At 38.2% G+C, this 23,795-nt stretch overlaps 1 protein-coding gene across 1 annotated transcript in view; it reads right to left on the bottom strand.

Moving 5' to 3' along the window:
- IRAG2 (inositol 1,4,5-triphosphate receptor associated 2) overlaps positions 1 to 23,795 on the bottom strand; it is a 133,902-nt gene that overhangs the window by 109,012 nt on the left and 1,095 nt on the right.

Raw genomic sequence — 23,795 nt, 5'->3', positions numbered from 1 at the left:
CCATCCCCCCCGCAGGCCGACGAAACAGCCTCACGGCCAGCGATTCTGAAGGCAACTTCCGGAAAGTGAGCCGGGGGGAGAGTGTGGCCTCGTGGTCCGACGCTTCCATTCCAGTTCCAGTGAGGCATATTCAGTTTAACCCAGGGAAAGCTCATAGACAATCTGCCCAGGACTAAAGCCTCTGATCACCAGACAGAGATAAGAAAAGCTAATCCTCCACATTCAGAGATGACAAACTCCACAGAAGCACAGAAGCCCCAACATACCAAGAAAAATAAGAAGAAAGGGGCGACTTTGGACACATTCTATGGAGCCAAAATACAAAATACAGAGCAGATAGAAGAAGATATACAAGAAAATTCTCCAAAATCTTCCAAAGGAAATAGAAACTCTCCACAAACCCATGAAGAATTTGAATCAGAAATGACCAAAAAGATGGAAGCCCTCTGGGAGGAAAAGTGGGAAATAATGCAAAAGAAATTCATGCATCTACAAAACCAGTTTGACCAAACTGTAAAAGAAAACCAGGCTTTAAAGCAAGAACTAATACAGCAAAGCCAAAACACCAAGAAATTAGAAGAGAACATAAAATATCTCACCGACAAGGTGATAGATCTGGAAAATAGAGGGAGAAGAGAAAATTTAAGAATAATTGGACTCCCAGAAAAGCCAGAAATAAACACCAAACTGGACATGGTGATACAAGATATAATCAAAGAAAATTGCCCAGAGATTCTAGAACAAGAGGGCAATACAGCCACTGACAGAGCTCACAGAACACCTTCTACACTAAACCCCCAAAAGACAACTCCCAGGAATGTAATTGCCAAATTCCAAAGCTATCAAACAAAAGAAAAAATCCTACAGGAAGCCAGAAAAAGACAATTTAGATATAAAGGAATGCCAATCAGGGTCACACAAGACCTTGCAAGTTCTACTCTGAATGATCGTAAGGCATGGAACATGATCTTCAGAAAGGCAAGAGAGCTGGGTCTCCAACCAAGAATCAGCTACCCAGCAAAACTGACTATATACTTCCAAGGGAAAGTATGGGCATTCAACAAAATAGAAGACTTCCAACTTTTTGCAAAGAAAAGACCAGAGCTCTGTGGAAAGTTTGATACCGAAAATCAAAGAGCAAGGAATACCTGAAAAGGTAAATATTAAGGAAAGGGGAAAAATGTTATCTTCTTCTTTTACTCAAACTCTCTTCTATAAGGACTACATTTATATCAATCTATGTATACTAACATATGGGGAAAATGTAATGTATAAATAGGGGGTAAAGAAAGACCAAATAGAATAATGGTTCTCACACAAAGATTCACATGGGAAGGGGAGGGGAAGAAAACTCCTATAAGAAGGAGAGGAAGAGAGGGGGGGGGTTTACTTAAACCTCAATCTCAGGGAAATCAAATCTGAGAGGGAAAAACATCCAGATCCATTGGGATCTTGAATTCTATCTTACCCAACAAGGGTAAGGAGAAGGGAAAACCAAGGGGGGAAAGGGGAGAGGGAGAACAAAAAGGGAGGGAAAGAGAGGGGGAAGGGGGAAGGAAGAAAAAGGGAGGGACTAAAAAGGGAAACATCAAGGGAGGGGACAAGGGGCACTGATTCAAAGTAAATCACTGGACTAAAAGGTAGAGCTGAAGAAGAAAAGGTTAGAATTAGGGAAGGCAATCAAAATGCCAGGGAGTCCACAAATGACAATCATAACTTTGAACGTGAATGGGATGAACTCACCCATAAAACGTAGACGAATAGCAGAATGGATTAGAATCCAAAACCCTACCATATGTTGTCTTCAAGAAACACACATGAGGCGGGTTGACACCCACAAGGTCAGAATTAAAGGATGGAGTAAGACCTTCTGGGCCTCAACTGACAGAAAGAAGGCAGGAGTGGTAATCATGATATCTGATAAAGCCAAAGCAAAAATAGACCTGATCAAAAGGGATAGGGAAGGTAATTATATTTTGTTAAAAGGGACTCTAGACAACGAGGAAATATCATTAATCAACATGTATGCACCAAATAATATAGCACCCAAATTTCTAATGGAGAAACTAGGCGAATTGAAGGAAGAAATAGACAATAAAACCATACTAGTGGGAGACTTAAACCAACCATTATCAAATTTAGATAAATCAAATCAAAAAATAAATAAGAAAGAGGTAAAAAAAGTGAATGAAATCTTAGAAAAATTAGAATTAATAGACATATGGAGAAAAATAAATAGGGATAAAAAGGAATACACCTTCTTCTCAGCACCACATGGCACATTCACAAAAATTGACCATACATTAGGTCACAGAAACATAGCACACAAATGCAAAAAAGCAGAAATAATGAATGCAGCCTTCTCAGATCACAAGGCAATAAAAATAATGATTAGTAATGGTACATGGAAAACCAAATCTAAAACCAATTGGAAATTAAACAATATGATACTCCAAAACCGTTTAGTTAAAGAAGAAATCATAGAAACAATTAATAATTTCATCGAGGAAAATGACAATGGCGAAACATCCTTTCAAACCTTTTGGGATGCAGCCAAAGCGGTAATCAGAGGCAAATTCATATCCCTGAAAGCTTATATTAACAAACAAGGGAGAGCAGAGATCAATCAATTGGAAATGCAATTGAAAAAACTCGAAAGCGATCAAATTAAAAACCCCCAGCAGAAAACCAAATTAGAAATCCTAAAAATTAAGGGAGAAATTAATAAAATCGAAAGTGATAGAACTATTGATTTAATAAATAAGACAAGAAGCTGGTACTTTGAAAAAACAAACAAAATAGACAAAGTACTGGTCAATCTAATTAAAAAAAGGAAGGAAGAAAAGCAAATTCACAGCATTAAAGATGAAAAGGGGGACAGCACCTCCAATGAGGAGGAAATTAAGGCAATCATTAGAAATTACTTTGCCCAATTATATGGCAACAAATACACCAATTTAGGAGAAATGGATGAATATATACAAAAATACAAACTGCCTAGACTAACAGAAGAGGAAATAGAATTCCTAAATAATCCCATATCAGAAATTGAAATCCATCAAGCCATCAAAGAACGTCCTAAGAAAAAATCCCCAGGGCCTGATGGATTCACCTGTGAATTCTATCAAACATTCAGAGAACAGTTAACCCCAATACTATACAAATTATTTGACATGATAAGCAAAGAGGGAGTTCTACCAAACTCCTTTTACGACACAAACATGGTACTGATTCCAAAACCAGGCAGGTCAAAAACAGAGAAAGAAAACTATAGGCCAATCTCCCTAATGAATATAGATGCAAAAATCTTAAATAGGATACTAGCAAAAAGACTCCAGCAAGTGATCAGAAGGATCATTCACCATGATCAAGTAGGATTCATACCAGGGATGCAGGGCTGGTTCAACATTAGGAAAACCATCCACATAATTGACCACATCAACAAGCAAACTAGCAAGAACCACATGATTATCTCAATAGATGCAGAAAAAGCCTTTGATAAAATACAACACCCATTCCTATTAAAAACACTAGAAAGCATAGGAATAGAAGGGTCATTCCTAAAAATAATAAACAGTATATATCTAAAACCAACAGCTAATATCATCTGCAATGGGGATAAACTAGATGCATTCCCAATAAGATCAGGAGTGAAACAAGGATGCCCATTATCACCCCTACTATTTGACATTGTACTAGAAACACTAGCAGTAGCAATTAGAGAAGATAAAGGAATTGAAGGCATCAAAATAGGCAAGGAGGAGACCAAGTTATCACTCTTTGCGGATGACATGATGGTCTACTTAAAGAATCCTAGAGATTCAACCAAAAAGCTAATTGAAATAATCAACAACTTTAGCAAAGTTGCAGGATACAAAATAAACCCACATAAATCATCAACTTTTCTATATATCTCCAACACAGCTCAGCAGCAAGAACTAGAAAGAGAAATCCCATTCAAAATCACCTTAGACAAAATAAAATACCTAGGAATCTATCTCCCAAGACAAACACAGGAACTATATGAACACAACTACAAAACACTCGCCACACAACTAAAACTAGACCTGAACAAATGGAAAAACATTAACTGCTCATGGATAGGATGAGCCAATATAATAAAAATGACCATCCTACCCAAACTTATTTATCTATTTAGTGCCATACCCATTGAACTACCAAAATACTTCTTCACTGATTTAGAAAAAACCATAACAAAGTTCATTTGGAAGAACAAAAGATCAAGGATATCCAGGGAAATAATGAAAAAAAAAACACATACGATGGGGGCCTTGCAGTCCCTGACCTAAAACTATATTACAAAGCAGCAGTCATCAAAACAATTTGGTACTGGCTAAGAAACAGAAAGGAAGATCAGTGGAATAGAGTGGGGGAAAGCGACCTCAGCAAGACAGTATACGATAAACCCAAAGATCCCAGCTTTTGGGACAAAAATCCACTATTCGATAAAAACTGCTGGGAAAATTGGAAGACAGTGTGGGAGAGACTAGGAATAGATCAACACCTCACACCCTACACCAAGATAAATTCAAAATGGGTGAGTGACTTAAACATAAAGAAGGAAACCATAAGTAAATTGGGTAAACACAGAATAGTATACATGTCAGACCTTTGGGAGGGGAAAGGCTTTAAAACCAAGCAAGATATAGAAAGAATCACAAAATGTAAAATAAATAATTTTGACTACATCAAACTAAAAAGCTTTTGTACAAACAAAACCAATATAGCTAAAATCAGAAGGGAAACAACAAATTGGGAAAAAATCTTCATAGAAACCTCTGACAAAGGTTTAATTACTCATATTTATAATGAGCTAAATCAATTGTACAAAAAATCAAGCCATTCTCCAATTGATAAATGGGCAAGGGACATGGATAGGCAGCTCTCAGATAAAGAAATCAAAACTATTAACAAGCACATGAAGAAGTGCTCTACATCTCTTATAATCAGAGAGATGCAAATCAAAACAACTCTGAGGTATCACCTCACACCTAGCAGATTGGCTAACATTACAGCAAAGGAAAGTAATGAATGCTGGAGGGGATGTGGCAAAGTAGGGACATTAATTCATTGCTGGTGGAGTTGTGAATTGATCCAACCATTCTGGAGGGCAATTTGGAACTATGCCCAAAGGGCGACAAAAGAATATCTCCCCTTTGACCCAGCCATAGCACTGCTGGGTCTGTACCCCAAAGAGATAATGGACAAAAAGACTTGTACAAAAATATTCATAGCTGCGCTCTTTGTGGTGGCCCAAAACTGGAAAACGAGGGGATGCCCATCAATTGGGGAATGGCTGAACAAACTGTGGTATATGTTGGTGATGGAGTACTATTGTGCTAAAAGGAATAATAAAGTGGAGAAGTTCCATGGAGACTGGAACAACCTCCAGGAAGTGATGCAGAGCGAGAGGAGCAGAACCAGGAGAACATTGTACACAGAGACTAATACATTGTGGTACAATCGAAGGTGATGGACTTCTCCATTAGTGGCGGTGTAATGTCCCTGAACAACTTGCAGGGATCCAGGAGAAAAAAACACCATTCATAAGCAAAGGATAAACTATGGGAGTGGAAACACCGAGGAAAAGCAACTGCCTGAATACAGAGGTTGAGGGGACATGACAGAGGACAGACTCTAAATGAACACTCTAGTGCAAATACTATCAACAAAGCAATGGGTTCAAATCAAGAAAACATCTAATGCCCAGTGGACTTACGCGTCGGCTATGGGGGGTTGGGGGGGGAGGAAAAGAAAATGATCTTTAACGAATAATGCTTGGAAATGATCAAATAAAATATATTTAAAAAAAAAAAAAAGCCAGAACCCGAGATCCCTCGGACCTCAGGGGTAGGAGCGCAGAGTCCAAGGCTCCCGGAAGCCGCAGCCTGGCCTGGCTCAGAGAGCAGGGTCCTCCGAACAACAACCCTCAGGGCCTTCTATCCGAATCCCAGTGAAAGTCACTGCCTAGAGCAAGACAGCCTCACGGGCTGGATCCTGCTATCCAAGTCTCAGTGAAAGTACCTGCCCTCGGAGCTTGGGTTAGCTGCAGCCCATCCCCCCGCAGGCCGACGAAACAGCCTCACGGCCAGCGATTCTGAAGGCAACTTCCGGAAAGCAACGTGCTCCGACCTTTCCATTCCAGTTCCAGTGAGGCATATTCAGTTTAACCCAGGGAAAGCTCATAGAACCATCTGCCCAGGACTAAAGCCTCTGAACACCAGACAGAGACAAGAAAAGCTAATCCTCCACATTCAGAGATGGCAAACTCCACAGAAGCACAGAAGCCCCAAAATACCAAGAAAAATAAGAAGAAAGGGGCGACTTTGGACACATTCTATGGAGCCAAAATACAAAATACAGAGCAGATAGAAGATAATATAAAAGAAAATGCTCCAAAACCTTCCAAAGGAAATGGAAACCCTCCACAAACCTATGAAGAATTTGAATCAGAAATGACCAAAAAGATGGAAGCCTTCTGGGAGGAAAAGTTGGAAATAATGCAAAAGAAATTCACGCATCTACAAAACCGGTATGATGAAACTGAAAAGGAAAACCAGGCTTTAAAAGCCAGAATCAGGCAGCTGGAAGACAACGATCATGGAAAAGAGCAAGAATTAATAAAGCAAAGCCAAAATTCCAAGAAATTAGAAGAGAACATAAAATATCTCACCGACAAGGTGATAGATCTGGAAAATAGAGGGAGAAGGGATAATTTAAGAATAATTGGACTCCCAGAAAAGCCAGAAATAAACACCAAACTGGACATGGTGATACAAGATATAATCAAAGAAAATTGCCCAGAGATTCTAGAACAAGGGGGCAATACAGCCACTGACAGAGCTCACAGAACACCTTCTACACTAAACCCCCAAAAGACAACTCCCAGGAATGTAATTGCCAAATTCCAAAGCTATCAAACAAAAGAAAAAATCCTACAGGAAGCCAGAAAAAGACAATTTAGATATAAAGGAATGCCAATCAGGGCCACACAAGACCTTGCAAGTTCTACTCTGAATGATCGTAAGGCATGGAACATGATCTTCAGAAAGGCAAGAGAGCTGGGTCTCCAACCAAGAATCAGCTACCCAGCAAAACTGACTATATACTTCCAAGGGAAAGTATGGGCATTCAACAAAATAGAAGACTTCCAACTTTTTGCAAAGAAAAGACCAGAGCTCTGTGGAAAGTTTGATACCGAAAATCAAAGAGCAAGGAATACCTGAAAAGGTAAATATTAAGGAAAAGGGAAAATGCTATCTTCTTCTTTTACTCAAACTCTCTTCTATAAGGACTACATTTATATCAACCTATGTATACTAATATGTGGGGAAAATGTAATGTATAAATAGGGGGTAAAGAAAGACCAAATAGAATAATGGTTCTCACACAAAGATTCACATGGGAAGGGGAGGGGAAGAAAACTCCTATAAGAAGGAGAGGAAGAGAGGGTTTTATTTTTACTTAAACCTTAATCTCAGGGAAATCAACTCTGAGAGGGAAAAACATCCAGATCCATTGGGATCTTGAATTCTATCTTACCCAACAAGGGTAAGGAGAAGGGAAAACCAAGGGGGGGAAGGGGAGAGGGAGAACAAAAAGGGAGGGAAAGAGAGGGGGGAGGGGGAGGGAAGAAAAAGGGAGGGACTAAAAAGGGAAACATCAAGGGAGGGGACAAGGGGGACTGTTTCAAAGTAAATCACTGGACTAAAAGGTAGAGCCGAAGAAGAAAAGGTTAGAATTAGGGAAGGCAATCAAAATGCCAGGGAGTCCACAAATGACAATCATAACTTTGAACGTGAATGGGATGAACTCACCCATAAAACGTAGACGAATAGCAGAATGGATTAGAATCCAAAACCCTACCATATGTTGTCTTCAAGAAACACACATGAGGCGGGTTGACACCCACAAGGTCAGAATTAAAGGATGGAGTAAGACCTTCTGGGCCTCAACTGATAGAAAGAAGGCAGGAGTGGTAATCATGATATCTGATAAAGCCAATGCAAAAATAGACCTGATCAAAAGGGATAGGGAAGGTAATTATATTTTGTTAAAAGGGACTATAGACAATGAGGAAATATCATTAATCAATATGTATGCACCAAATAATATAGCACCCAAATTTCTAATGGAGAAACTAGGCGAATTGAAGGAAGAAATAGACAATAAAACCATACTAGTGGGAGACTTAAACCAACCATTATCAAATTTAGATAAATCAAATCAAAAAATAAATAAGAAAGAGGTAAAAGAAGTGAATGAAATCTTAGAAAAATTAGAATTAATAGACATATGGAGAAAAATAAATAGGGATAAAAAGGAATACACCTTCTTCTCAGCACCACATGGCACATTCACAAAAATTGACCATACATTAGGTCACAGAAACATAGCACACAAATGCAGAAAAGCAGAAATAATGAATGCAGCCTTCTCAGATCACAAGGCAATAAAAATAATGATTAGTAATGGTACATGGAAAACCAAATCTAAAACCAATTGGAAATTAAACAATATGATACTCCAAAACCGTTTAGTTAAAGAAGAAATCATAGAAACAATTAATAATTTCATCGAGGAAAATGACAATGGCGAAACATCCTTTCAAACCTTTTGGGATGCAGCCAAAGCGGTAATCAGAGGCAAATTCATATCCCTGAATGCTTATATTAACAAACTAGGGAGAGCAGAGATCAATCAATTGGAAATGCAAATGAAAAAACTCGAAAGTGATCAAATTAAAACCCCCCAGCAGAAAATCAAACTAGAAATCCTAAAAATTAAGGGAGAAATTAATAAAATCAAAAGTGATAGAACTATTGATTTAATAAATGAGACAAGAAGCTGGTACTTTGAAAAAACAAAAAAAATAGACAAGGTACTGGTCAATCTAATTAAAAAAGGAAGGAAGAAAAGCAAATTCACAGCATTAAAGATGAAAAGGGGGACAGCACCTCCAATGAGGAGGAAATTAAGGCAATCATTAGAAATTACTTTGCCCAATTATATGGCAACAAATACACCAATTTAGGAGAAATGGATGAATATATACAAAAATACAAACTGCCTAGACTAACAGAAGAGGAAATAGAATTCCTAAATAATCCCATATCAGAAATTGAAATCCAACAAGCCATCAAAGAACTTCCTAAGAAAAAATCCCCAGGGCCTGATGGATTCACCTGTGAATTCTATCAAACATTCAGAGAACAGTTAATCCCAATACTATACAAACTATTTCACATAATAAGCAAAGAGGGAGTTCTACCAAACTCCTTTTACGACACAAACATGGTACTGATTCCAAAACCAGGCAGGTCAAAAACAGAGAAAGAAAACTATAGGCCAATCTCCCTAATGAATATAGATGCAAAAATCTTAAATAGGATACTAGCAAAAAGACTCCAGCAAGTGATCAGAAGGATCATTCACCATGATCAAGTAGGATTCATACCAGGGATGCAGGGCTGGTTCAACATTAGGAAAACCATCCACATAATTGACCACATCAACAAGCAAACTAGCAAGAACCACATGATTATCTCAATAGATGCAGAAAAAGCCTTTGATAAAATACAACACCCATTCCTATTAAAAACACTAGAAAGCATAGGAATAGAAGGGTCATTCCTAAAAATAATAAACAGTATATATCTAAAACCAACAGCTAATATCATCTGCAATGGGGATAAACTAGATGCATTCCCAATAAGATCAGGAGTGAAACAAGGATGCCCATTATCACCCCTACTATTTGACATTGTACTAGAAACACTAGCAGTAGCAATTAGAGAAGATAAAGGAATTGAAGGCATCAAAATAGGCAAGGAGGAGACCAAGTTATCACTCTTTGCGGATGACATGATGGTCTACTTAAAGAATCCTAGAGATTCAACCAAAAAGCTAATTGAAATAATCAACAACTTTAGCAAAGTTGCAGGATACAAAATAAACCCACATAAATCATCAACTTTTCTATATATCTCCAACACAGTTCAGCAGCAAGAACTAGAAAGAGAAATCCCATTCAAAATCACCTTAGACAAAATAAAATACCTAGGAATCTACCTCCCAAGACAAACACAGGAACTAAATGAACACAACTACAAAACACTCGCCACACAACTAAAACTAGACTTGAACAAATGGAAAAAACATTAACTGCTCATGGATAGGATGAGCCAATATAATAAAAATGACCATCCTACCCAAACTTATTTATCTATTTAGTGCCATACCCATTGAACTACCAAAATACTTCTTCACTGATTTAGAAAAAACCATAACAAAGTTCATTTGGAAGAACAAAAGATCAAGGATATCCAGGGAAATAATGAAAAAAAAACACATATGATGCGGGCCTTGCAGTCCCAGACCTCAAACTATATTACAAAGCAGCAGTCATCAAAACAATTTGGTACTGGCTAAGAAACAGAAAGGAAGATCAGTGGAATAGAGTGGGGGAAAGCGACCTCAGCAAGACAGTATACGATAAACCCAAAGATCCCAGCTTTTGGGACAAAAATCCACTATTCGATAAAAACTGCTGGGAAAATTGGAAGACAGTGTGGGAGAGACTAGGAATAGATCAACACCTCACACCCTACACCAAGATAAATTCAAAATGGGTGAAAGACTTAAACATAAAGAAGGAAACCATAAGTAAATTGGGTAAACACAGAATAGTATACATGTCAGACCTTTGGGAGGGGAAAGGCTTTAAAACCAAGCAAGATATAGAAAGAATCACAAAATGTAAAATAAATAATTTTGACTACATCAAACTAAAAAGCTTTTGTACAAACAAAACCAATATAACTAAAATCAGAAGGGAAACAACAAATTGGGAAAAAATCTTCATAGAAACCTCTGACAAAGGTTTAATTACTCATATTTATAATGAGCTAAATCAATTGTACAAAAAATCAAGCCATTCTCCAATTGATAAATGGGCAAGGGAAATGGATAGGCAGTTCTCAGATAAAGAAATCAAAACTATTAACAAGCACATGAAGAAGTGTTCTACATCTCTTATAATCAGAGAGATGCAAACCAAAACAACTCTGAGGTATCACCTCACACCTAGCAGATTGGCTAACATTACAGCAAAGGAAAGTAATGAATGCTGGAGGGGGTGTGGCAAAGTAGGGACATTAATTCATTGCTGGTGGAGCTGTGAACTGATCCAACCATTCTGGAGGGCAATTTGGAACTATGCCCAAAGGGTGACAAAAGAATATCTACCCTTTGATCCAGCCATAGCACTGCTGGGTCTGTACCCCAAAGAGATAATGGACACAAAGACTTGTACAAAAATATTCATAGCTGCGCTCTTTGTGGTGGCCCAAAACTGGAAAACGAGGGGATGCCCATCAATTGGGGAATGGCTGAATAAACTGTGGTATATGTTGGTGATGGAGTACTATTGTGCTAAAAGGAATAATAAAGTGGAGAAGTTCCATGGAGACTGGAACAACCTCCAGGAAGTGATGCAGAGCGAGAGGAGCAGAACCAGGAGAACATTGTACACAGAGACTAATACACTGTGGTATAATCGAACGTAATGGACTTCTCCATTAGTGGCGGTGTAATGTCCCTGAACAACTTGCAGGGATCCAGGAGAAAAAAACACCATTCATAAGCAAAGGATAAACTATGGGAGTGGAAACACCGAGAAAAAGCAACTGCCTGAATACAGAGGTTGAGGGGACTGTGAATTTTAAAAGTCTCCATTTTGGTCTAGCACCCAAAAATTGTGCACACCCACCTACACGGGCATGCGCTAGTCAATGACAAATCAGAAATAACTTACTGCCCACCTGGGCTGTCCTAAGCCAAGCTAGAGCCAACCATTGATTTTGTGAGACACAGGAAGTGAGGTAGGGAACAGCCTCTGGAATTCGCTCACTTCCTGTGGAGAGAGCTAGAGGGGAGTTGGTGTTAGGAGCTTGGAGAGGGAGGACGCCCGCAGACAGCTTTCCTTCAGATCGGTCACGTGAGTTAAGGACTGATTCTTTCCACCTGGGCCTTTGGGCCTAAAACTCCCCCTGCCTTGGTCAGAGGTTGAGTAGCCTCTTTCCCTTTTCTCTTCTCTCCTTCTCTCCCTAACCTTTTCCCTACTCCCAGTGTGATTAAACCTCCATAAACCTCATTCTGACTTGAGTGTTTCATTTTAGGAATTTCATAAGTAAATTCCTTGGCGGCCATTGTTTAAATATTATATAAATCTTGTAGCCACATTTGTAACCATTACTATATTATAACCTTCTCCCAGAAGCCTTAAATTTCCACATTACAGTTTGGCTAACCACTACGGGAAAAAAGAACCTTATCAGTCTTCTGATCTCCTTACTATCACCTGGGAGAAATCCCACCCCGGCTACCCCCTCTGGCTCTTGGCCCTGCCTTAGTGCTTGGAAGGTTTCTAGAACCTCAATAAATTTCCTGAATTTTCTTGCCTTTTCAACCCACTTATTGCTCACTCCCTCAGTCCTGTTACCAAATACCTTGGCTTAAAGACACAGCTGCCAGAACAGGTGAGTATAAAATACTTTTTTTCTCTTTTCCCTTTACCCCTTAAGTTAAATTGGGGTCAACAGGATTTTTTTTTCCTTCTCCTCTTTATCTCTCATTTCTGTCTCCTTTTACTTTAAGGAGGTGGCTCAGTAGATTATAAGGCAGGCCAGACTTAGCTAATCAACTGATCAACAACGAGGAACCTCAGGAGAGGAAGCTCTTAGGAGCTCCTAGCCCGCAAAAATCAGCTGAATACAGCTAGGGAGCTAACTTAAAAACCATTTTTTTTTCTGTTTCCTGGCCTTTCTAGTCTTAAAAATTTAAGTGGGCTTTGCTCAAGGAAGATAGCACATGGTCCTAGCGGCTTTAGCCTGAGGGCCAAAGAAGATTGCTGGGACCCACCCACATACACTTTGTAAAGAAGGAGAATTTACAATACAATAGGCCCTTAGCCTGTATAGGGTTGTAGACTCAGAGCCACCTACTGTAAAAAGAAAAAGCCTGTGGAAAGTTTGCTGCTTTGCCCTGCTCCCCACTTGCTTTGTGAAATTACAAAATATACATATAAAAATGAGTACTATATCCTTTGACAATTATAAGACAGCTGAAGAAGTAGGGGCATTGAGGAATGAAGGATACCTCCAAATTTTTATATTAATAGGTACTGTCATTTTTGTACTCCTCAATACTATATTTAGAGATGAAAAAATAAAAAAAATTGAGGATAAAATAAAACAAAATGAGGAGAAAATAAAACAAAATGAGGAGGAAATAAAGCAAAATGAGGATAAAATAGAAAATATTGAGGATAAAATAGAAAATGTTGAGGATAAAATAGAAAAAATTGAGGATACAATAGAAAAAATTGAGGATAAAATAGGAAATATTGAGAATAAAATAGAAAAAATTGAGGATAAAATAGGAAATATTGAGAATAAAATAGGAAATATTGAGGATAAAATGGGAAATATGGAAGATAAAATAAGAAAAATTGAGGATAAAATGCAAGCCCAATTAGAAGATCTAAAAAGTTTCTTACAGGATCAATTGACAAACAACCACTCTACCAGAAATAGACCTGTTTCTGAACCTTTGAATGAGGAAATTTCCTTCCCTGAAATAGAGATGGAAAACACCTTTCCTATAGCCAAGTTAACAGACTGCTTCTCTCGTGTAGTGCAAATCTTGTCTGAATTTAATCCCCAAAACCCTTCCCCGGCAATCCCAGATTCTCATGTTCCTTCTCCTACAGAAAACCAAATTCCAATGCAAGAGAGATCTTGTCCCCCTAGAAAAACCTGTCCTTGTCAAACTGACCCACAGGTGCAAAATCCAACTAGAGGCCTGTTTCCTCTAAGAGAAGTACCTGAAATAGGACGAAATGGGGATGTGGTGAGTTTAAGACATAGGATACCGTTTACTCCCCAAGAAATAAATGAATTTACACGAAATATTCCCACATATGAACAAGATCCTTTTCTAGTAACAAAAAAGATGGGAGACATATTTTTTCAGTATAATCCGTCTTACAAGGACGTTGAGAGCTTACTCCAGGCTTTTTTAAGTGAACGTGAAAAAAATAAAATAATTGCTCATGTCAACAAAACCAGGGGGCGTAATGCAGCACATTGGCCATCTCAGGATCCCGAATGGGACTATAACAATCCTGAGGATTATCTACAACTATACCGTTGTAGAGAGGCCATCCTCATGTCCATGAAGGAATGTGCGGACAGTACAGATAAGTGGATGGAACTGGAAAAAATTAAGCAAAAGGAAAACGAAACACCCTCCAGATTTATGGACAGAATTATCGAGTTTGGGGACAGATACTTAGATTGGGACTTAACTAAAGAGAGTAGTTTAAGACAAGTTAGGAGAATCTTTGTAAACAATTCTTGCAAAGTAATTAAAAATTATTTCAAAACACAATGCCCAAGATGGTCAGATATGGACCTTGAAGAATTGCGAAAAACAGCTATATATGTTTTAAAGGGAAACGAAGAAAAGGAGAAAGAAAATGATGATAACATGGAGGAAATGAAGAAAAAAATGAGGTATTTAATAGATAGGATAACTAAATTAGAAAGTGGGCAGGGTAATGAACCAACGACAATTGCCCCTCTCCAGAAATCCAATTATCAATCCATTACTTGCCACTTCTGTGAGAAGAAGGGCCACAAAATGATGGAATGTAGAATCTTTCTTAAGATGATTGGAAGAAATACACAGTCTAATAATAGCTTTAGAAATAATAACTATAATGAATATAGAAATAAGAACTTTAGAAACCAGAATTATAGAAATAGGAATTGGGAAATCAATGACAATGCTCAAATTGAAGAAAATTTTAATGATAATACTCAACAATATGTGAGAAATGGCGCTCGTCCAAAAATTACTCGAGGTACTAATGACTCTCAGAGAGGTGCCCTTCAGAGGGGTGCCCAAGGAATATCCCAAACACAATGATGGTGCCCGGGGGGGGCTAGGGCACAGGAATCAGAGGATACAACCTTTGATTTCCCAGACCCTGATGTCCTACTACCCGTTGTCCCTATCCACTGCCCTCCCCATACTAATGAACCCCATGTTACCTTAAAGGTGGGTAACACCTATTATGATTGTCTATTAGACACCGGAGCTTCCTGGTCTATATTAAAGAGAAAACCTGATTTACAATGTTATTCTATTGGCTCAGAGAATGTAATGGGAGTATCAGGAATAACCCAAAGAGTTAAAAGACTTCCTCCTAGAATGGTGTCTGTAGGACCCCTAGAGGTACAACACTCCTTCCTTTTGATGCCCGACTCCCCTTTAAATTTGCTGGGGAGGGACCTTCTATGCAAACTCAGAGCCACAATAACCTGCTCCCCAGATGGCTCATTATCATTAGAAGTACCAGAGGAATCTTTAAAATTACTCCCTGTACTTCTCTCGGAAAACCAGGATGCAAAAGAGCCTTCCATTTTTGAAATACCTAAAGATATACCTGAGTCTCTTTGGGCCACATCTTCTTCTGATGTAGGCTTGCTTAAATCTGCTGTTCCTGTGCAGATAAAAACTAAATCTAGCCCACCTCCTTCTATCCCTCAGTATCCCCTCTCAAAGGAGGCAATTGAGGGTATTACACCAGTTATTAACTCATTAATAGAACAGGGAATAATAATCCCTTGCAAATCTGAATACAACACGCCCATCCTACCAATTAAAAAACCAAAAAAAGGGCCCGATGGCAAGCACATCTATAGATTTATACAGGATCTAAGGGCAGTAAATAATCACGTTATAAAGAGACACTCCGTAGTTTCTAACATACATACTATTATTTCATCTATTCCTAGCACAGCTACATACTTTACAGTAGTAGACTTGTGTTCAGCCTTTTTTTCCATACCAATACATGAAAACTCCAGACATATTTTTGCTTTCACCTGGAAGGGCTCACAATATACCTGGTGTCGGCTGCCACAGGGTTATGTCGAAAGTCCGAGCTTATTTGAGCAAATTTTGAGCCAAGACACAGACAATATAACATTTAAAAATAGCAAATTAATCAAATATGTAGATGATCTACTCTTGGCTTCAACAGATGCAAAAACATGTCAAGAAGATAGCAAACACCTTCTTTTGGAATTGTACAAAAGAGGTCATAAGATCTCGAAGGACAAAGTTCAGTGGTGTCTCCCCAAAGTAGAATATTTGGGGTTCATTCTGACAGCTGGTGCCCGCTCTATTTCTCCCAAGCGAATTGAGAATATTCAAAAATTGAGTGCTCCTACTACTAAAAAACAGTTAAGAGCAATTCTGGGAGCAACAGGGTTTTGCAGACAATGGATTCCTTGTTATGGGGAAATTACTAAACCTCTTATAGCACTAACAAGGGATGTAGTCCCTGAACCCCTCAAATTAGAGCCTGAACACCTGTCAGCTCTATCAGAGCTAAAAAAGGCTATCTTATCTGCCCCTGCTCTAGGCATCCCAAATTACAACAAGCCATTTACTTTATATGTACATGAGTGAAGAGGAGTAGCCTCAGGCGTTTTAACTCAGACTTTGGGACCTTCTCAGCGCCCAATTGCCTATTATTCTGCCCAACTAGACCCAGTAGCAGCAGGAGCACCACCATGCCTTAGAGGAGTAGCTGCTACAGCCTTACTAGTAACAAAAACCGTCGATTTAGTATTGGGATGTCCATTAACAATAATGTGCCCACATGAGATTGAAGCATTATTGGTAAAACATAGAACACAGGCATTCTCGGATCAGAGAATTACAAGGTATGAAATAACCTTATTAAATAGTGAAAATATTACCTTGAAACGCTGTTCAACTCTTAACCCTGCCACCTTGCTTCCAGATTTACCAACTTCAGGAGAACCACTACATAACTGTGAAACATTAGTGTCCATGGCAGAAAAGCCTCGAGATAATCTCTTGGACACTCCCTTAGACAATGCAGATCTGATTTTATTTACCGACGGTTCCTCTTTCATGAGGGATGGCATACGTTACACTGGAGCTGCCGTAGTCTCAGAATTTGCCACTGAATGGTCAGCTTCACTACCTTCTAACATTAGCGCTCAAGGAGCAGAGCTCATAGCTCTGAAACATGCCTGTATAATTGCCAAGGATAAAAAGGCAACAATTTATACGGATTCTAGATATGCTTTTGGCATTTGTCACTCAGTCGGAATGCTATGGCTCCAGAGAGGATTTTTAACCTCAGCTGGAAAATCCATAGCTAATGCAGAAATTATTAATGAAGTTCTTTCTGCTCTCAAACTGCCTAAAGCCCTAGCTGTAGTTCATTGCTCTGCCCATACAGGTGGCTCAGACCCTGTCTCTAGAGGAAATGACCGAGCAGATGCCGCTGCAAAACTAGCAGCCATAGAAGGACCTGGATTAATTTTAACATTAACAACCACTGATAATTTAAATTTATCACTCTCCTATAATGAAAAGGAAGTGGAAAAATGGAAACAAAAATTTAAAGCAAAACAGATTAATGGAGTGTGGGTGTCATCTGAAGGAAAACCCCTGCTCCCTAGAAGTTTCTATAACCAAATTTGCCAATCTATTCATAAAAATGGTCATTTTGGTACCCAGGGCATCGTGGACTCTGTTAAGAGAGTATGGATAGCCCCTGGTATAACTACCATAGCCTCTAAAGTGTGTTCATCCTGCCCTACCTGCCAGGCATATAACCAACATGCCTTTCGTGGTAAAGCCTTTGGTGGACGTCCTCTGGCTTACACACCTTTTGAGCACCTGCAGATAGATTTTATAACGATGCCAAAGGCTGGACAATATAAATTTTGTTTGGTCATAGTAGACCAACTGACCAGATGGCCAGAAGCATTTCCTACAGCCCGAGCCACAGCAGCTTTTGTTGCTAAGGTGCTTTTAAAAGAAATTATTCCTCGTTTTGGCCTACCAGCACGTATTGACTCCGATAGAGGGAGTCATTTTACCGATTCTGTCTTAAATCAAATATATTCTTGCTTGGGGATAACTCCAAAATTCCATGTTCCATATCATCCCCAGAGTTCAGGCCAAGTTGAGAGGATGAACAAAGAACTTAAAACTATGATTGGAAAATTATGCACTGAGACCCATTTAAAATGGCCTGAAATTCTCCCTTTGGCCCTATTTTATCTTAGAAGCAGGCCTAGAGGAGACTTACATATTTCACCATTTGAGATGCTTTTTGGACATCCGCCTATACAGGCTAAGCCTTTCTCCCCGGCTTATACATCGCTATTAGGGGGAGATATTACTATTGCTTCCTATATACAGGAATTACAGCACAAACTGCGTGAGCTACATGAATCCGGAGCTGCAGTACAAGCTGGACCATTAGACTTCTCACTTCACGACCTGAACCCAGGAGACAACGTGTATATAAAGAATTTCAAGCGTACTGGAGCAACTGAACCTTCATGGGAAGGACCATTCCAAATATTGTTAACTACTCCAACATCTATAAAGGTTGGAGAAAAGGACTCTTGGATTCACTGTTCTCATGTAAAGAGAGCATCTTCTGTTGAGACTGATTGACTCTATCCTATACATGCATTGGAGATAACTACCCATTGACAAGTGGAAATGTTTTATTCTGCTTTTGACACATTGAATTCCTAAATTTAATTTTTTTCCTTTTTTCCTTTTTTTTCTCTTTTCCTTATTTTATTATTATTATTTTTACATTATTTTATTTTTTTCCCTTTTTCTCATTTCTATGTACTTAAGGTACATATGATCAATATTAATTTTATTCTACAATATTAGTTTAAATATATATACTTGCTGTTATTATTAATACGCACCCAAACAGCTTTAGACTATGGGAACCTGCCATTTATTGATAATTGTTGTGGGACTATGATTAATGTTTGTGTCTGATTCTAGGAACGAGATCAAAAAAGGAGCACAGAGATAACCTGGATAATGCCAAAAGAGCTCACAGGTCTAAAAATCAAAAGACCAATCCAGGAAGAATTAATGCATTTCTAAGCCAATACTAAGGACTTGAACCTAGTGTGAGACTCGGGGTTGCGACACTTGACAGACGTTAAGATGTAGGCCTTCCCTGTATCCACACTCTTCGTGAAAATACCTACAGACAAGTACCTAAGGTTGGCTACCATCCTGGCTCCATCCATTCCTGAGAACGAAGGTAAAATCAGACGAGGGAATAACACTTCCCTAGATATTAAAAAAAAAATCTGGTCCTCTTTTTTCTCTCCTATAGTATGGCAACTTCCTGTAGCCTTGGCTGCAAATGGGGAAGTAAAATATACTGCATTCTGTCCTACAGACTTGTGGGATTAGAAATTACTTAACTGGACCCTAATACAGAGGCCTGTGGAAAAAAAAAATTTTTTTTTATTCTTGCTTTCTCAAATTTTGTATACATAGATTTTTTGATTTTGATACTGATTTTGAATTCTTTAATGTAAATATGCATATATAAAGGGTTATATTTTTCCCTTAATTTTTTCCCCTTTTCTTCTTTTGATTTTGATTTTTGATTTTATTTTCATATTGTTTTGTTTTTTCTTTTGAATTAACTCACACACCCCCACAACTAAAACTTGAATCCTCAGCTGGACTCAGTGTTTTTTTCAACACTTTCTTCAGGGGGGATTGTATTTCATCAAATCCAAGATTTAAATTTTGTTCGAGAGAAATCTTCAGAGAAGAAGCTTGCTAACTAACTGAATCCAGAGAATGAACTGTTTGCAGAAAGATATCTAAACCTTTTCACTACAGGAAGATCCAGAATGAACCTTGGGGTGTGGTTGATTGAACATTTTTTTGAACGTACACTCTTATGCCAAAGGGGACTGCCCCCTAATAGGTTTTTGTCAATGCGCCCAGCAAAACATTGGTTTGCTGTCTTTCTCTCTCCTCTATTTCCCCATATTTACAACTATTATAATTGTCCTCTTAGTGGAAAAAAATTTGTATATACTTATAGTTAGAAATTTTGGGGGTGCAGTATGCTTATGTTTAGTGATCAATTGGGGAGACTAGTCTCCCAATCATCATCAGGGGGGATTGTGAATTTTAAAAGTCTCCATTTTGGTCTAGCACCCAAAAATTGTGCACACTCACCTACACGGGCATGCGCTAGTCAATGACAAATCAGAAATAACTAACTGCCCACCTGGGCTGTCCTAAGCCAAGCTAGAGCCAACCATTGATTTTGTGAGACACAGGAAGTGAGGTAGGGAACAGCCTCTGGAATTCGCTCACTTCCTGTGGAGAGAGCTAGAGGGGAGTTGGTGTTAGGAGCTTGGAGAGGGAGGACGCCCGCAGACAGCTTTCCTTCAGATCGGTCACGTGAGTTAAGGACTGATTCTTTCCACCTGGGCCTTTGGGCCTAAAACTCCCCCTGCCTTGGTCAGAGGTTGAGTAGCCTCTTTCCCTTTTCTCTTCTCTCCTTCTCTCCCTAACCTTTTCCCTACTCCCAGTGTGATTAAACCTCCATAAACCTCATTATGACTTGAGTGTTTCATTTTAGGAATTTCATAAGTAAATTCCTTGGCGGCCATTGTTTAAATATTATATAAATCTTGTAGCCACATTTGTAACCATTACTATATTATAACCTTCTCCCAGAAGCCTTAAATTTCCACATTACAGGACATGACAGAGGATAGACTCTAAATGAACACTCTAATGCAAATACTATCAACAAAGCAATGGGTTCAAATCAAGAAAACATCTAATGCCCAGTGGACTTACGTGTCGGCTATGGGGGGTGGGGGGGGGAGGAAAAGAAAATGATCTATGTCTTTAACGAATAATGCTTGGAAATGATCAAATAAAATATATATATTAAAAAAAAAAGAAATAGGCTGGAAAAATGAACAAACAAACAAAGAAGAAACTGACCATAAAAAGCTACCATGGTGACAGGGAAGCTTGATACCCAAACTCAGAAAATAATATAAAAATATCTATAAGCAAAGCCTCAAATAAAAATCCAGATTGAATATAAATCCAGCACAAATTCCTATTAAAATTAATGTAGATATTAAAAGGAACAAAAAAATTAAATAAGAACAGCAGAGGAAATATTGGGAAAAGAAATGAGAACAATGCAAGAAAATTCTGAAAAGACAATTAACAACTTGCTAAAAGTTGTAAAAAAAGACTGAAGAACATAACTCCTTAAAAAACAACACAGAATTGGCCAAATAGCAAAAAGAAGTACAGATCCTTCTTGCAGAAAACAACTTCTTAAAAAGCAGAATTGGCTAAATGGTAAAAGATATACAACTGCACTGAAGAAAATAACATCTATAAAGTAAGACATCCTTATCTAGGAAAGAGGAAGAAAAAGATAAGTTAACAGAAGAAAAAGAAATGGAAAAATCTGATAGAGAATTGGAGAACAGTGTCATGGAAGCCAAAAGAAGGGAGAGAAGCAAGAAATGTGTGAATAGAGAGTGTCATAGTTTAAATGCTACATATAGGTCAAAGAAAATGAGGAACAAGAAAAGCCACTGGATTTTGTTAATTAAGAGCAAATACTATGAGAAGAGTGATAGGAATAGAAATTACATTATGGAGTGAGTTAATAGAGGAGTGTGCTGCTCTTTTGGAGAAGCTTAATTATAGAAGGAAGGAAATTTATAGGATGACAACCTCCTGAGGACATACTAAGGAAAACAGTCTTATTTTATTAGGTTGTTTTAAGGATAGGTGAGATTTGAAAGTATTTATAGGTAGGAGGGAAGGAACCAATGAAAGGATAAAGACTGAAGAAGAGAGATTAAATATCTTACAGAAGCAAAAACCTTTACTGGAAAAATAAAGGACAAAATTTGAGGACTAGCTACCATACTAGAGAACATCTGGAGCACTGTGTTCCATATAGCATTATTTTGGAACGATAATAAACTGGAGAACATTTAGAGGACGGTAACCAAACTGGTAAGAGTCTCAAGTTCAAACTACACAAAGATTGTTTGAAGGAAATAGAGATATTTTGCTGGAAGAAAAGAAAACTTCAGAAGAGATGTATTAGGTTTCTTAAAATATCTGATGGTTCATGCAGAAGGATTACGTGCTTTGGAAGGCACAGGAGGGCAGAATTAAGAGCAATATATGGGAGTTCTGAGAGAAATTTAAGTTTTACATGAGGAAAAAATTCCTAGCAACTAGAGTGATCTGAAAATAGAATGGGTTGCCTTGGAAGATAGTAGGTTCCCTATCATTAGAACCAAGACTAGATAAAAATTTGTCAGGGATACTATAGAGTAGATCCTGTTTGAGTAAATGTTGGAGTAAATGCTGAAGTCCCTTTAGCAAAGAAAGATGACACAGTATATAAAGCCTAGATCTGGTGTCAAAAAGACCCCAGAAAAAGCCTGGCCTCAGACACTTATTAGTTATATGACTAAGTGGGCAAGTCACATGAACTCTGATTGCCTCAGTCTCCTCAGCTGTAGAATGGGGATAATTACAGCATCTAACTCACAGAGTTGTTTGGAGGATCAAATGAAAAATTTGAAAAGCATTCAGTACAGTGCCTGGTATAATATAGTAGATGCTTGTTCGCGCTGTACCAACATTCCAAACAAGAAATTCTGTGATTGTGTCCTGGGTTTCCTGAAGAATGAGGCATTTCTCTTGCTGAGAGCATTAGTATAAGTATACAGGAGAATGACTGAGATAAGTAGCATAAGATAGAGACAAGAGACTCTTGCTATAGAAGGCTTGCCTCTTTCTGTTTTCTTATTGCCCATCCTTAGCCCAGGTGGTTCAAGAGAAGTACAATAGCCATGTTAAGCATGTAAAATGATCGTGTCCCTCTAAGTGTACACTGGACTTCAAATTGCCTCCCTTGAACAGACTTTGTACATTTTTTGCATTTACTTATATGTATATAGATTTTTATCTTCCATTGAATATATGGAAGTCCTACAATGACACAATTCCACAAACATATTTCTTTTTTACTCATAGAACTTTTTAAATAGTTACTTCTAGCCAAGATTATTCTGTATTTTAACTCAACTTTCCCCTTAATTTCTCCCATAGTCACATTCTAATTTGGTCTTTAATATGCCAATTTTTTTTGTTTTTTTTTTACTCAGTGGTAGTCTATAACAGGGATAGAGATTAGATTTGTGATTTCATTAGTATGGGGAACTCCTAGGTGAGGAGTTCTATGAAAACAGGTGGGCACCTTCTCTGCAACTTTTATAGTCGTAGGGAGTTGCTTAGTCCACTGAAAAGATAAGTGATTTGGTTAGACACACAGTCAAGCTGTGCTAGAGGGAGGACTTGAAAACAAGTATTTCTGACTTTAAAGCCAGGTATCTATTATTTCTTAATTACTATGATGCCTCAGAATACATTACTGAAATATTTTTAATATTTCATTCTATGTTATTCATTAAGCATTGTGATAGGGAATAGGAAAAATAAAAAGTAAGGCATGGTCCTTATTTCCAGGAAGCCTTTAATAAAGACTTCCAGATCCTTGGGTAAGATTATTTTATTTTAGGGGTATAAAAAGTGATAAACATTAAAAATTTAAAGGTAAATATGAAGTGTCCCTCCTCCTGCTCAACTTTAATTATATATTTTCTTCCTCAAAATTTCTATAGCCAGAGGCAGCTAAGTGGTTCGATGATTTGAGAGCCAGGCCTAGAGACAGGAGGTCTTGGGTTCAAATATGGCCTCAGACACTTCCTAACTATGTTACCCTGGGCAAGTCACTTAACGCCCATTGC

Source organism: Monodelphis domestica, chromosome 5 (genome assembly GCF_027887165.1).
Source record: "Monodelphis domestica isolate mMonDom1 chromosome 5, mMonDom1.pri, whole genome shotgun sequence".
NCBI lineage: Eukaryota > Metazoa > Chordata > Mammalia > Didelphimorphia > Didelphidae > Monodelphis > Monodelphis domestica.
The sequence above is the reverse complement of the archived record's forward strand: the minus strand, read 5'-3'. Positions and strand labels throughout refer to the sequence as shown.